Source organism: Lactuca virosa, chromosome 1 (genome assembly GCF_052849685.1).
Source record: "Lactuca virosa cultivar CGN04683 chromosome 1, Lactuca_virosa_CGN04683_v6, whole genome shotgun sequence".
Lineage (NCBI taxonomy): Eukaryota > Viridiplantae > Streptophyta > Magnoliopsida > Asterales > Asteraceae > Lactuca > Lactuca virosa.
This window is the reverse complement of record NC_136426.1, coordinates 103,639,028-103,652,976: the sequence shown is the minus strand read 5'-3', so window position 1 is coordinate 103,652,976 and position 13,949 is coordinate 103,639,028. Positions and strand designations below refer to the sequence as shown.

At 35.2% G+C, this 13,949-nt stretch overlaps 1 long non-coding RNA gene and 1 pseudogene across 1 annotated transcript; both read right to left on the bottom strand.

Moving 5' to 3' along the window:
• Positions 1–132: 132 nt before the first annotated feature.
• LOC145105994 (syntaxin-132-like) lies at positions 133–7,286 on the bottom strand (annotated as a pseudogene).
• Positions 7,287–8,588: 1,302 nt separating this feature from the next.
• On the bottom strand, positions 8,589–9,212 carry LOC145105990 (uncharacterized). Its single transcript, XR_013707451.1, has 3 exons — positions 9,183–9,212; positions 8,878–9,087; positions 8,589–8,686 (listed from the first exon to the last, which is right to left on the bottom strand). It is a non-coding gene; the product is annotated as an uncharacterized LOC145105990 (long non-coding RNA).
• Between the last annotated feature and the right edge of the window lie 4,737 nt (positions 9,213–13,949).

Sequence of the window (13,949 nt, the reverse complement as noted above, 5' to 3'; positions counted from 1 at the left end):
AGAATAGGGTAAAATATAATATAATAATAATAATAATAATAATAATAATAATAATAATAATAAGACCTCACACTCAAATAATAATAATAATAATAAGACCTCACACTCAAACTCTTAAATGGGTGTATGTAACTAAGCACCATTGTTAGTTTTCCATGGCTTGAGCACACCAACAACAACTACAACTACTGCAACAATAATGAGTAAAATCAAAATAGCAATGCACATCCACTTCCTTGAATTCTTTTGTAGACTCTTGGCTTTGTAAAGAGCTTTGTTCCCATCTTGCACATGGTCTACTGCACCTGACACCTATTCACCATCAAAATTACAAAAGGTCAAAACAGTCTTTTCACCCCCACCCCAAACTTATATACCACCATTCAACTTGAACAACAATAAAAGTAACAACCAAGGGTGTGTGACTTTTGATGTGTAATATAACATCATATGTCAATGGATATTTGTTTAATTGTTTGGTCGAAGAGCTAGAAGGGCAAAATAGTCAATTACCTGTGTCTCTATATTGTCTAGCATTTCCCCTTGAGCATCCACCAATATAGCCATATCCATAAATATTTGCATCAAAGTCAACATTTGTTTATGTAAGTTTTAAGGTCAAATATTTTTAAAAAAGTTGGCAATTTTTTTTATCTAGATTAGAATTATATTCTCTAGAAAAGTTATTGTTATTATCATAAGTTTAAGCATGTCAGTTGTTGGGGGTAGTGAGGTCATTTGTGCTTCTTAGACAGCTGTAGAATGATTGTAAAATCATGGAACAGTTCAACATGTCACCAGTTGTACAATGATTACAAAATCATGGACCTTCACAACTTTTAACTTCTTATCAATTGCCTCATGGTTATTAAATAAAATATTTAATTAACAATCTAGTTTTATATATATATATATATATATATATATATATATATATAATATAAAATATAAATCTGCACCTGTTGCAAGTCAAGAAGCTTCTTTTCTACTTCTCTTACTGCATGATGGCGTTCTTGGATCTCTGCAAGGGTGTCAAGTATCTACAAAATACAAATAACACATAATCCATCAAATACACAAAAACTTTATTATTATTATTTTTTATATTATTAATTTATTATTTCTAACCTGTCCTCGCCCTTTTTCCCGAATTGCTTTCTGAAAAATCTGTTCACTATCTCCTGTCTCTATGAGTTGATCGATTGTCTGTAGAAAATAAGGGATAATGTAGTGGTGTTGATTATGATGGCATGTGCGGAACTAAGAATGATTTAGTGAATCATCAAGTAAAATCAAGAACATGAACACAAGATCTAAATAATTCTTTTAAGCTCTTATTAGTTTCATAGAAAGAGTACAAAATGGGTTTGCAATTTTCTCTCTCTAAACTAATATCTCAAAATGTTCATTAGATAAAATGAGTGTCACTCACTTCCTTATAAAGGAAAGACAACTCATTATGCACACACAAAGGAGTACGCCCTCATGACATCCAAGAGTGACTTTGCACCCTTACATTCTCCCCCTCAAAGTTAGGATTGGATGTCCGGCTTCAATCTCCAACGAGCACGCACGATCAAGACCAAACTCCCCCTCGAAGTAAACACCGGTCTTCAAATTCGCAAATGAAAGATCCGCTTCGAATACCCATCATTCTCCCCCTTTTATAATCAAAAAATGATTATAAAACCCATTAAGGGTGAGAAGCGCTCGAGGAATGAACTTTACAAAACTCCCCCTTGATATGTGCCAAAAATGAAACTCCAAAAATCTTGCACGAAAAAACAATCACGAAAAAGCCACAAAAAATTTCCAATTTATGAAATTTTTGACTTTTTTGGTGAAAGTTGCAAGATTTTTCAAAAACTGGGTAGAAATTGTCACTTTCTGAATCTTGCAGGGACCCATTGCGCCAAAACCAGCCAAATATGCGAAACTCTACCCCATTTGCGAAACTGGGCATAAAGCGTAAATTCGCACAAACTGCAGGGACCAGAACTGTAAAATCTTCATTTTCTCAGAAAATTAGCCCAATTTCGAAGTTGGGTATCTGCTGCCAACTTTTCGAAACTGCAGGGGCTAAATGAGAAATTCTGCCATTCTTCACAAATTTTTTACTCCAATGTCGAAGTTGGACCATTTGTGTCATTTCGTGAAAAGGGCAGGGGTGCAAACTGAAAATATTTGTTTTCTTCCCCAATTTTCGTTATACAGGGACGAAGGATGAGATTGACTAATAAAAGTCAAAATCGACTTCCAACCCTTCGTTAATATTCATTACCCCTTCGTACAAACAAAATCATATGTCCATTTTCTTTCTCCCCTTCGTTAGAAATCTATAACACCCTTCGTTAATTTCGTTAGTAACACCCTTCGTTAATTTTCTTCCCTATTTTCGTTAGTTTCATCCAATCACCAAGTACAGTCTTCGATTTCAGTTAACAACCTCATTAACAACTCCAAATCAAATCCTCAAAATCAAGGCTTCTTTAACAAACCCATCTAATCCTTGACACCAACGATTCGTTACTGGACATCAAAACAAACTTTTAATTTGACACATCAATAACGAATCCTTTAAAACTCATGCTTAGCATATCAACGTCAAACACCCCCTTTACATAGCGACCAGCAGGGCTTCGTTTTTAGAGTTCATACCAAAACAATTACCATAGACCATTTAACTGATAGCAACCAAAATCGACACCTAAAATCATTCATCCCTTCGAAATTACATCCAGTAAACCCAAATCGATCATTTAACCCTTCGAAATATCATATCCAAATTCATCGACATTAACAATTCTTCGAAATAAAAATCAATCAACCATCGATTCTTGACATCCCGTTCCATATTACTAGACCCTTCGCACATTGAAATCAAATTCATCATGTCGATGATCTTCGAAATCAAACTTGGAATCATCAACATCAAAATCCATTCACGATTTCAACATCGATCACCAATCGACATCCTTCACTTGAGTTCACATTTTCGCTTTTCCCAGTCGATTACATTTCAATACTCGCCATTTGATCAATCGACTTCAAATCCAAATCAAATACCTTCGAAATCTAACCCCAAAATCGATTCCGATTGTGACTTTAACAGACCTTAGAACCGATTTCTTCATCAAACTCAAAATTGCTTCAAATTCCGATATGCGAGTCTAAATCTGTGGCCTTCGAAATCAGATTACAAGCAACAACCTTAAATCTTCGATTTTTCACCTCGTTATCAAGCGATCGACTTTGATATCAGATGCAAACAACGAACCATCGGACTCAAAGAATTCGAACACCAGTCGGAACTTCAAACTGATTTTGACTTTTCCAAATTCCTTTGACTATCAAACCCAATTACAGTCGAGATCGACATGAAAACTTTTACATATCCTTCTATTCACAAAGTCTTCGATCGTACAACTTTCCCATTTGAAATCGACTCCTAAGCTTAATTCCAGATCTTCGAACACACCAAATAGTCATCGACATTAAACCCAAAATCCAACAGGTGACCATCGACATCGATCCAAAAACAAACAACCCTCAATATCGATACCAAACCATCGATCAACATACTGTCGAAATCGATTTCTCATAATGATCATCAACCCGTTGAAATCAAGTCTAAATTCATACCAGATATGAAAGAACGAGATCAATCAAACTAATGTTGACTCCAAAAAGTCAACTACAAGTTGATTTTGTCAAATTGTTTGATTCATGAAACATACATTCGACTTCTTTGATTTGGAATGAAATTGATGTATCAAACACCGATATTTACAAATGGATTGTGGATTGGGCTGATTGAATTAAAGATGAACAGTAACAATATTCAAATGATTTGGGCTAAAGACCTGGATCTGTGAACAGTAATAAAAAAAAACTTTGGGCTCGAATTTTGGATCAAACAAATCATAAATTGTTTGGGCTTGATCTAAATTTTTTTTTGTTGGATCATTGTGGGGTAAATGCGGATTAGATCCAACGAAACAAACCGATCAAAAATGAAAAATGCAAAGTACGAATCGAAATCATGGATGTTTTGGAATCCATTTGAGAATTTGAGATACCTTTTTGACGAATCGAGATCCATTTGCAATGAACGATTCAAATTTAGAAGATCTTGGTTTTTTGTCGGAACGAGAAAATCTCCAATTTGAACATTGTACCATCCACTATGCGTGATGTACAACTCGTTCTTCGTGTTCTTCGTGTTCTTCAACGATCCAAGAACATCTTCAAAAGAACCACCAACACATTTGGGTTTTGACTTCAAATTCAATGCAACATTTAGAGATTGTTGCTTTGGAACCCAAATTTGCTTCACGGATTTCGATTTCACAACAACATTTGACGATTTTTGTGAATAAACCCGCTTGTTCTTCCTTTTAATCTTCTTCTTCTTTTTCTTTCTCATTTTTTTGCATCTTGAAGACTTGACTCCATGAACAAACCCACTTTCCACAACTTCTTGAGTTTGAATCAACTATTTTGGACTTTGATACTTGTGAATTTCTTGCATCACCGGTTTCCGATAAGGAATCATTCCTTCAAACGAATCACAAGAACACAAAATATCATCAGTTTGAACTCCAATCGAGCAAAAAACTTTTTCATTATCAGAATCAACTTGAATCTTCTTATCATGAACTTCAAGAACATCAAGAACATCACATTGAACTCCATTGTCTTGAACTTCAACAAACTTAAGAGCACGAAGATCATTTGGGTCTTCAATAAGAGAAACATATTTCTTTTTGAACAAATATTTTTCTTCTCCATTCTTATCACTACTACGTGTTGATATGGACCATGTAATATCAGCCAACCATTTGATCTCACAAAGTGGTTGAAATATCAAGCTTTCATGATCATCCTTCAATCCTCCATAAGAAACCATAGTTCCCCAATATATCCACTTGTTTAACACCAACCCATAATATTGATCTTTATTGACTTTGTATTTGACATCTTCAACGATCACAATCCAAGAATTATACGGCAAATTCACCATGATCACAAAAACTTGAAGATTTCTAGAGAGAGAAAGTGAATATGAACCAAATTCTAGTGAGATAAAGTGGTACAAACAAGTATTCTAGAGAGAGAAAGTCGAATTATGGATCAAATCAAAGAAAAATTCAACTTCTAGAACACACAACACTCTTTAATCACGAAGAGCAATAAGAACATGAAGAATCACCAAATCAAGATAGCCATCAAAGATCAATTTTTGATCCAATCAAGAACACCCGCTCTGATACCAATTGTAGTGGTGTTGATTATGATGGCATGTGCGGAATTAAGAATGATTTAGTGAATCATCAAGTAAAATCAAGAACATGAACACAAGATCTAAATAATTCTTTTAAGCTCTCATTAGTTTTATAGAAAGACTACAAAATGGGTTTGCAATTTTCTCTCTCTAAACTAATCTCTCAAAATGTTCATTAGATAAAATGAGTGTCACTCACTTCCTTATAAAGGAAAGACAACTCATTATTCACACACAAAGGAGTAAGCCCTCATGACATCCAAGAGTGACTTTGCACCCTTACATATAAAATGAACATGTGCTTATAAAAGTTATAAAAAAAAATATTGGCTTGAAAATTTTATAAAAAAAACGTCACCTCTTCATCGGCCCTGGTTCCCGTTACTGAAAATATTCATAAAAAAGAGAAAATTAGATGGATAAATCATAAATTAACACATTAAGTTTCCAAGTATATGATTTTTAAGTTAAGTGTAGAACCTGTATACACACGCCTCTCAACCACCTCACGATGTTCTTGATGAATACTTTCCCTTAGAGCCTAAAAAGTAAAAAACATCCATTTTAGCCAAAATTATTTGAGTAAAACCATTAACCATATAATGATATAAAAGAATATGGATGCATTAGCATTTTGCAATACCTGAAATTCAGACATTTTGTCTTTAAACTTTTTCTTTAAAGAACTGCAAACAAAGATCAAAGTAAACATAAATATCTAATTTTTTTATTTATTTATTAAAATTGGGGTAGAGAGTAAGAACTAAGAACTTACAGTGTAGTTGTTGTTCTTGACCGGTCAACTCCAGTTCCCTTTCCACATCCAGGCTTCTGTCTGTTGGCCAAGTTCTAGTAAATAACAAAAAGTAGGAATTATTGAACTTTATATTAACAAAAAGTAGGAATTTATCGAATAAATAATAACAAAAAGTTGTTTGTAAAAATTAAACTAACCTCCTTGTCAAGTTCCTCAATTTAATAAACCTGGCAACCTTTCCAACTTCATCCACATCTTTCTCCATGCTGCAAAATAACAAACATTTAATTAAATTAAATTCCATATCAATAATTGAAAAGAATGATATCTTGTTTACATTAGCGAATGGTCATGAACTCATGATTCATATACAAATAGGAACAACCTTTCATAGCAGCAACTTTGGTTACAGCCTTGGATTCCTCATGAGCATCTTGTAGTTTTCTGAGTAATTTATTCAGCTTTTCATATTGTTTTTCGATGGATTGAACCTAGAAAAAAGAAGTATGCAATAAGTTTTATGATTTACATAAGGACATTAGACATGTAGGACCAAAAGGGTATAAGTAGACAACACACCTTCTTGAAAAAACCATCCAACCCTAACTCTGCAGAATTCGAGTTATTTTGTGTTCCCATTTCAAGATCTCCATGGCCATAACCTTGACCCCGAGGATTCTCAAATGACTCCTAAAAGACATTATTCGATAAGTATGTTTCAACACATTAATAGAAAGGACAGGTGTTATAAGTATACATTGATATATACTAAATGAAGATTAGGTAACACAAGTCTGACATCCAAAGTCAGAGGATCGCAGGTGAAAGAAAACGAAGAAAATAAACTCGAAGATCAATTTGTATTTCCTATGCCTATTAGTACCGAAAAATCAGCTGATAGAAGTTTGAAAAATAGTTTTTTTTTCTTTTTTGTTTAGATTCAGAGGTGAAATAGGTTCAAATTTTCAATCAGACAAATTATTACAGAGATGATGTGACTCGAGCGCGTAGATGAATTCATAGATTCCAGTTGATTACAAGCTTAAACACCAACATTTGTCACCGATAGATATCAAACTGGAAACAAGATCTAAAATTAATCTAAGACTTGAAGAAGATACTAAGAATCTTTATAAGATGTGAACAATGCAGCTTTTGTTGCTCAATAATTCGAATGTCTCATCACTAAGAAATAAAAAAGGATAGAATTTCTGAAGAGAAACTAACAGATAAAAGATCGTTCATGGTGAGTCGAAGCTAGATCTTCTTCTCAAGACGAGGATTTTTTTTGCTGTATCTTTAACCTTTTTTGGGGATTCAAATTGGGTTTAGGTTTTGGGTTTGGGTTTATTCAAAGAAGAGAGAAAAGCAACAATGAGAGAAAAAGTGTGTGTGTCGAAACAACAGGACAGAGAGAGGGAGAGAAATTCGGTGACAGATCGTGAAGATAGGCTTTTGTTATCGACTAATTCTCGTTTTTATTGGGGGTTTTATCCGCAGCAAAAACTTACATAATTAACCTATTGATTTGACACGTTGACTATTTTATATTATTTTTAAATATATTTTACGGATATTAGCATATTATGTTAGACCGGAGGGTATAGGTGAGAAGTTTTTCCCTAACTTTTTGTGGGCCACACCACCATTTCCCTCACTTTCCTTTCCCTCACTTAAAAACCCAAGGAATGGGTGAGAAGCTCCCCTCACTATTTTTTTATTCCTTTTTTAAAATATATTTCATACATATATTATACTCATTTTGTAGGGAATTAAAAAACATGAATTTTAATATATATTTTATATTTTTTTAGTAGGTATATACTTTTATAAATATTAAAAAAGATTAAAAAAAAACTGGCCAATAGAATGAGGAGAGAAAGTGCGGCACCCCCTCCCCCACCTCTTTCCCGCGGGTTGCTTCCCTCACCCACGGTATGGTGTTCCAGTGAGAGGGAAGCTTCCCGCTTCCATTCCTTCCGGCCTTATATGTTCACAATTTTCCCCTTTAGTTTATTATATATATATAATAACATCTTTTTATTTTATATTAAAATAAACTAGAGAGTTTCCCCCCGCGTTGCGGGAGGCGGAAGGTGTTGCTTTTGCGTCAAAGTAAAGTACATTGCCTAAGTTGTTAGCCACAATAAAGTACGTTGCCATTGTAGGAGATTTGTCCATTTACAAACGTGTAAATGTTATAATAAGAAAATACAATCCAATAATTGGATAGAATTTCCACAGGACAATGTGTTAATAAGAAAAGATATCAAAGCGTTGCAGTATGCTATAAAAAAAGAATAAAAAAAAGAATGTACATTGCTAAATTGAAAGAGATTATACAACAGGTCTCAACAGCACCATCCATCTTCCCATCCTGTTCAACTTAAGACTAAGACCGACAGCCCATGCAACTATCAATTTCTCCAACGCTAAAAATTCATATGATACTGAATTCTCCACTTGTAAGATTCATTCCACGCAAAAATGTGTAGATATTGTCTGTTGAATCAAGAGCACAAAGAAACCTGAAACACCATGATAAAACAAATTACCAAAACTGCCCCTTCTTTCCAAGGCATTTGTTTGACCAGAACTACACTTCAAACCTGTAACAGAAGACTGGAAGAAGGCTGATAGTGAGGCTGCCAAAAGATGTTAATGTTAGAGTAAACAAAATCAAATGGTCAAATAAATCAAAGGTGTTGATTGCAAGAAGGCTGGCACTGAAAGTTGCCAACAAATCTAACAAAAAAAACTAAGTTTATGAAAAGCCTAACATACACGAAAATTCAACCAAGTACAACGATTGTAATTATACTGGAATTGGAATTACCTCCAAATCCTTGTGCTTCTTGATTCTAATGAATGGGTTTTTGTTCATTCCTCTTCCTGGAAATGAAATCGAACCCACATAATCTCCTACAGAGTACCGGCTATTGTTTCCCTTCCTCTAGTCTCCTGTACGACAGATTCCACACACCTGACCAAGTGGCTGATACCACTCTAAATCTTGATTTGAAGTAAGCTTTGTTGTCTGGGTTTACTGAAAGGTAATTTACTATTAGAGAACAAAATTTACAACTATAGAACAATAATAAATAAAAAGCGCAAAAGAATATTCAAAAAAAAAAAACTTACAAACAGAAGTTTGAAGTGTTGAAATCTTCATTAAATCTGCAACGAAACGAAACAAACAAAAAATCTGTGAAATATGAAATCAACAACTATAAGTATACTTGACTGGGTGAAGTTGAATCCATAACGATGGAGTGTGCGTAGGGTTTGTGGAGGCCATATATTCGGCAACAAAGCATATAATCGGGGAGCAATTGAAAGGAATTGAGATAATCACCGCCTTCTGTTTCCGGTGAGAAGCATAAAATAGCGGTGGTAAACATCGAACAAACCTGATTCAGTGGAGCAAATCCGTTCTTAAGCTCACTTGAATCCTCAACATGCGACACTCCACTTCCACCAGGACCTTGGTAAACCGATTGCTAAAAATTAGGGCTTATCAGGATGTTGCTACGTCGCCTATAAACAACCTCATACCCGTTTGAAACTTCAATTGAATAGGGAAAACACAAATTCCAAATAGCGTCAGAAGTTGTGAAGAATCGAAAGTAGAGGATGTAGAAGAAACAAAAGGGAAAAAGCCACCATTTCCTCACTTAAGCAGGTCCGACCGATGATAGGGGTGACGATACAGAGAGGTCGAGATCAATATTAAGGATGAGAAAGGAGAAATATCTAGAAAGCATGAAAGAGGGGAAAGCGAAAAAAAATGACCATATGTGGGAAGTTAGCGGCGGAGACATCGATATTAGGTGAAAAGGCGGTGGAGAGTAGAAGATAGGGATGAAACGGTAAAAGGAAGGAGATGGGTAGCTGGAGCAATGGTATTGGAAGTTTGAGTCGGTCCATCGTGGGTGGAGGACACGTCGCAAGGTCCACTACCGACATCGTAACTGATGTGGTAACCCATAAACAGTAACTGTGGTCGGGTAAAATTCAACCCATAGGAACAGATCAGGGTAGAAAATGAAAATATCTAAACTTATAGATCAATTCTGCCAACCCTAACAAATGCAAGTACAGGGACCAAAAGAGACAAATAAGATGCATATTTATTGTTACTATTCTTCACAACTTTAATATATATATAATAATGAATTGACACCCAATTTAAACTTTCGTTTTTAATATCTTTTATTAGCACCTTAATTTCTAAAAATATCTCCGATTATACCATATTTTATATAAATAGTTTTAAATTATATGTTTTCAGCCTTTTTTTTATTATAAACACATTCACGCACTAAAATAGTTTTAAATTACACCCTATCTGTTTTCAAATTTTGTATTATATATTTGTATTATTAGTTTATCTAAGAATCAGGCAAAAACTCGGAATCAGGTATATGCCGATGCGGTTATCTAATAATCGGGGAAAAAAAATCCGGAATCGGTCAAATTTGGGTCCAACTCGGAGAAAATTGGTCAAACTCGGAGAAACTCGTTCCAACTCGGCCAACTCAGAAAACTCCGAAAAAATCGGTCAAACTCGAAAAACTTGGTCAAATAATTCAAAATTGGAATTTTTATATTTTTTTAATAAAAAAACTATAATTGTTATTGATATTCATCTATTTTGCTATAATATTTAATAAACTTATGATATTTGTTATATATAATTTTCTCAAAATTTATTTCTTTATAATTTACTCAATTCGAGTACTCTCCGGGTACTCGCTAAGTACCTGCTATTCGCTATTCGACCGACCTGGATACACACGCCTCTCAACCACCTCACCTGTCCTTTTCCAACTCGGCCAACTCAGAAAACTCGGAAAAAAACGTTCAAACTCGAAAAACTCGGTCAAATAATTCAAAATTGGAATTTTTATATTTTTTTAATAAAAAACTATAATTGTTATTGATATTCATCTATTTTGCTATAATATTTAATAAACTTATGATATTTGTTATATATAATTTTCTCAAAATTTATTTCTTTATAATTTACTCAATTCGAGTACTCCCCGGGTACTCGCTAAGTACCTGCTATTCGCTATTCGACCGACCTGGAAAATCGCGTACTCATGCGTACGTCCCGCGTACTCGAATGCCACCTTTTTCAATATAAGGACCAATCTTAACATATATATAAAAGGTTAAGGTCTGAGAAGTTATACCTCCTTTTGGGGATGTTACACAACATGCTAGGAGCATTGGTTTAGGAGATGACATTGGTTTTAGTAGTTAGATAATTAGTTTGAAACTTGTAACATAATAAATGTAATTGATTTTGGTGATTGAATAATAGAGATTATTTATGAGTTTTTTTACTGCATTTTTCAATTATTTATTCTTGTGTTTCGTTTTGCATGTTTTACTTCCTGAATAATTTGATTATTTGAAGCTCCACAGTCGCTCATACTTCAGGAAGTAATTAGTGAATGAAGACTATCATGAATTGGATTGTAGATTGTCTAAGGAGCTTAGACATAACAATTGTATTGCTACAACGTTCATGAATACTTAGAAAATGGATATTTGAGTATTGGATAAACCCACGCTCAAAGAATTACTTCATGGATTATATCACGAGTAATTCTGAGACGATAATATCTTATATTATTAAAATGGAGATATATGAGTTGTAATTTACAAGTCGGTTGTACATTGGTATTGCAAAAACGTATTAGTAACTTGATGTTAAAAAACGTAGTGTCATGTAGAATTTGGTGAGTAAAGGATACAAACATATGAGTCAAACTTTATTCGTTCCTTTTTCCTGACGGGAAAAGCGATATCTTTGGGTCCCTTGGTTTGGTGTTGACTTATAGTGTTGGGCCCAACCATGACTAAATTGATGTGTTCGGTTAGAAGTCTTATGATGTCATCACAAATCTGAAATAGGGAAACAAAGTTTGGATAATGAGATTAATTATGATCCATGTCTCATGTCCGTATGATATCTTGAAGAACGGAGGAATATTTGATCACTTATCTAAGGACCAATATCTGGTCGGATCAGAGTTCGACAGTTGCTTTGGAAAGCACACTTTGCTGTTTGATTTCAAAGTTATACTTGTAGTTTAGTTTTAGACTTATCCAAGTGGGATACTGTTGGATTAGGTGTCTAAGCCAACAATTAAATCAGTAAAAAGGGGTTCACGGCCAGCTTGATGGGTTCACGACCCATCTGGGTGTTCACGGCCCAAGAACACTTGGTGTTCTTGAGTTCACAGCCTATCTGGGTGTTCACGCCCCAAGAACACTTGGTGTTCTTGAAAAATGATGATGAATCAAGGTTGAAATCAAGAGAGATCCATATGAACTACAAGAAGGAAGGTGTTTCTTATGATCTTGAGGAGAGAAGAGGGTTTTCGGCCCTTGATACTTGAGAGATAATGAGAGTGTTTGCGGTTGGGGTGTGTGAAATGAGGGAAAAAATCAGTCACATTTGTATATATACTTAAGAGTCTTCGGCAGTAAACACATCTCGAGGAGATAAGATCCTCGGGTTCACGGCCGAGAAGGGTTTACGGTCATGCGAGGGTTCACGGCTGCAAAGGGAGTTCACGGTCGTGAACCGTTTGCGCCCGAAGTGTGTGCGGTCCGAGGTAAAGAGAAAAGAAGGAAAAGATGCGAGGGTTATCGGTTTCAACATGTTTCACTTCTTAAACATCCAACACCTTTGGTACAAGGTTTATACACTTAAAACCCATTAATCTAGCCATATAAAATAAGAAAATGAGTTTCACCTTTACACGATATGTTTGACTTTTATTGACTTTTACAAGAATAAAATTTTCGGGTTGTCACATCATCCCCCCGTTAAAGGGAATTTTGTCCCGAAATTAAGTCTTAGGTATACACATGGACTACAGGAAAAGAGGTGGATACTTATGTTTCTAATGATCCTCACGCTCCCAAGTGAATTTGGGTCCTCACTATGCACTTAAGCGGACCCTCACTATTGGGATAGGGATTTGATTAGTGCTATCGACTTCACTGTCTAGGATTTTTACGGATTCTTCCACAAAGTTGAGGCTCTCGTTTACCTCGATCTAATTGAGTGGGAAAACAAAAGTCTCATTGTACAAACACTTTTCAAGATAAAGACGTGGAAGGTAGGGTGTATTTTATTGAATTTTTGAGGTAGTCGGGGTCTATAGCTACTGGATCAAATCTAGTAAGAATTTCGAATGGAGCAACTTTAAATGCTAGTATGGTAAAGGAACTCGACTAATTGGCAAATGGGTATCCCATGCTTTACCAAAGTCGATCATATATGCTCTCAGCATGACTTCTAATGTTTGAATGGTTCTCTCACTCTGTCTGTCGGTTTGTGGACAGTAGGTTATTCCATGTCTAGCCTAGTCCTAAGAGATTTCTGAAGTGACTGCCTAAATCGTGAGGTTATTCTACTATCTCGAACGGAGATAACAGACATTGGGACACCGTGCAGTCTAACTAACCTCTCGGACACACGTCCTAGTTAGCTTCTCTATCTTGCATGTCTCTTTAATTTGCAGGAAGTGCGCGGACTTGGGTAATCTGTCGACGATCACCCAAAATGGTATCAAGTCCACCTGTTTCCTTGGGTAACTTGATTATGAAGCCCATTGCAATCCGCTACCACTTCCACTCAGGTATCTCCGGTTGTTGTAGTAAGCCTGCGAGCTTTTGCTATGAAGTTCGTGATAAGACTCATACTTGGCTCGTCCATCATCACCTCGTGTATACAAGTTGTATATAATTAAGATTGACAAGACGTTCAGATGGGTGGCTCTTCCCCAAGTCCACAACCAGACAAGGAACAGGAAATAGGGCGGAATCACACATCCTAAATCTTGTTGAGTCTAAATTATATACCACTCTCGCGTATACACTTAG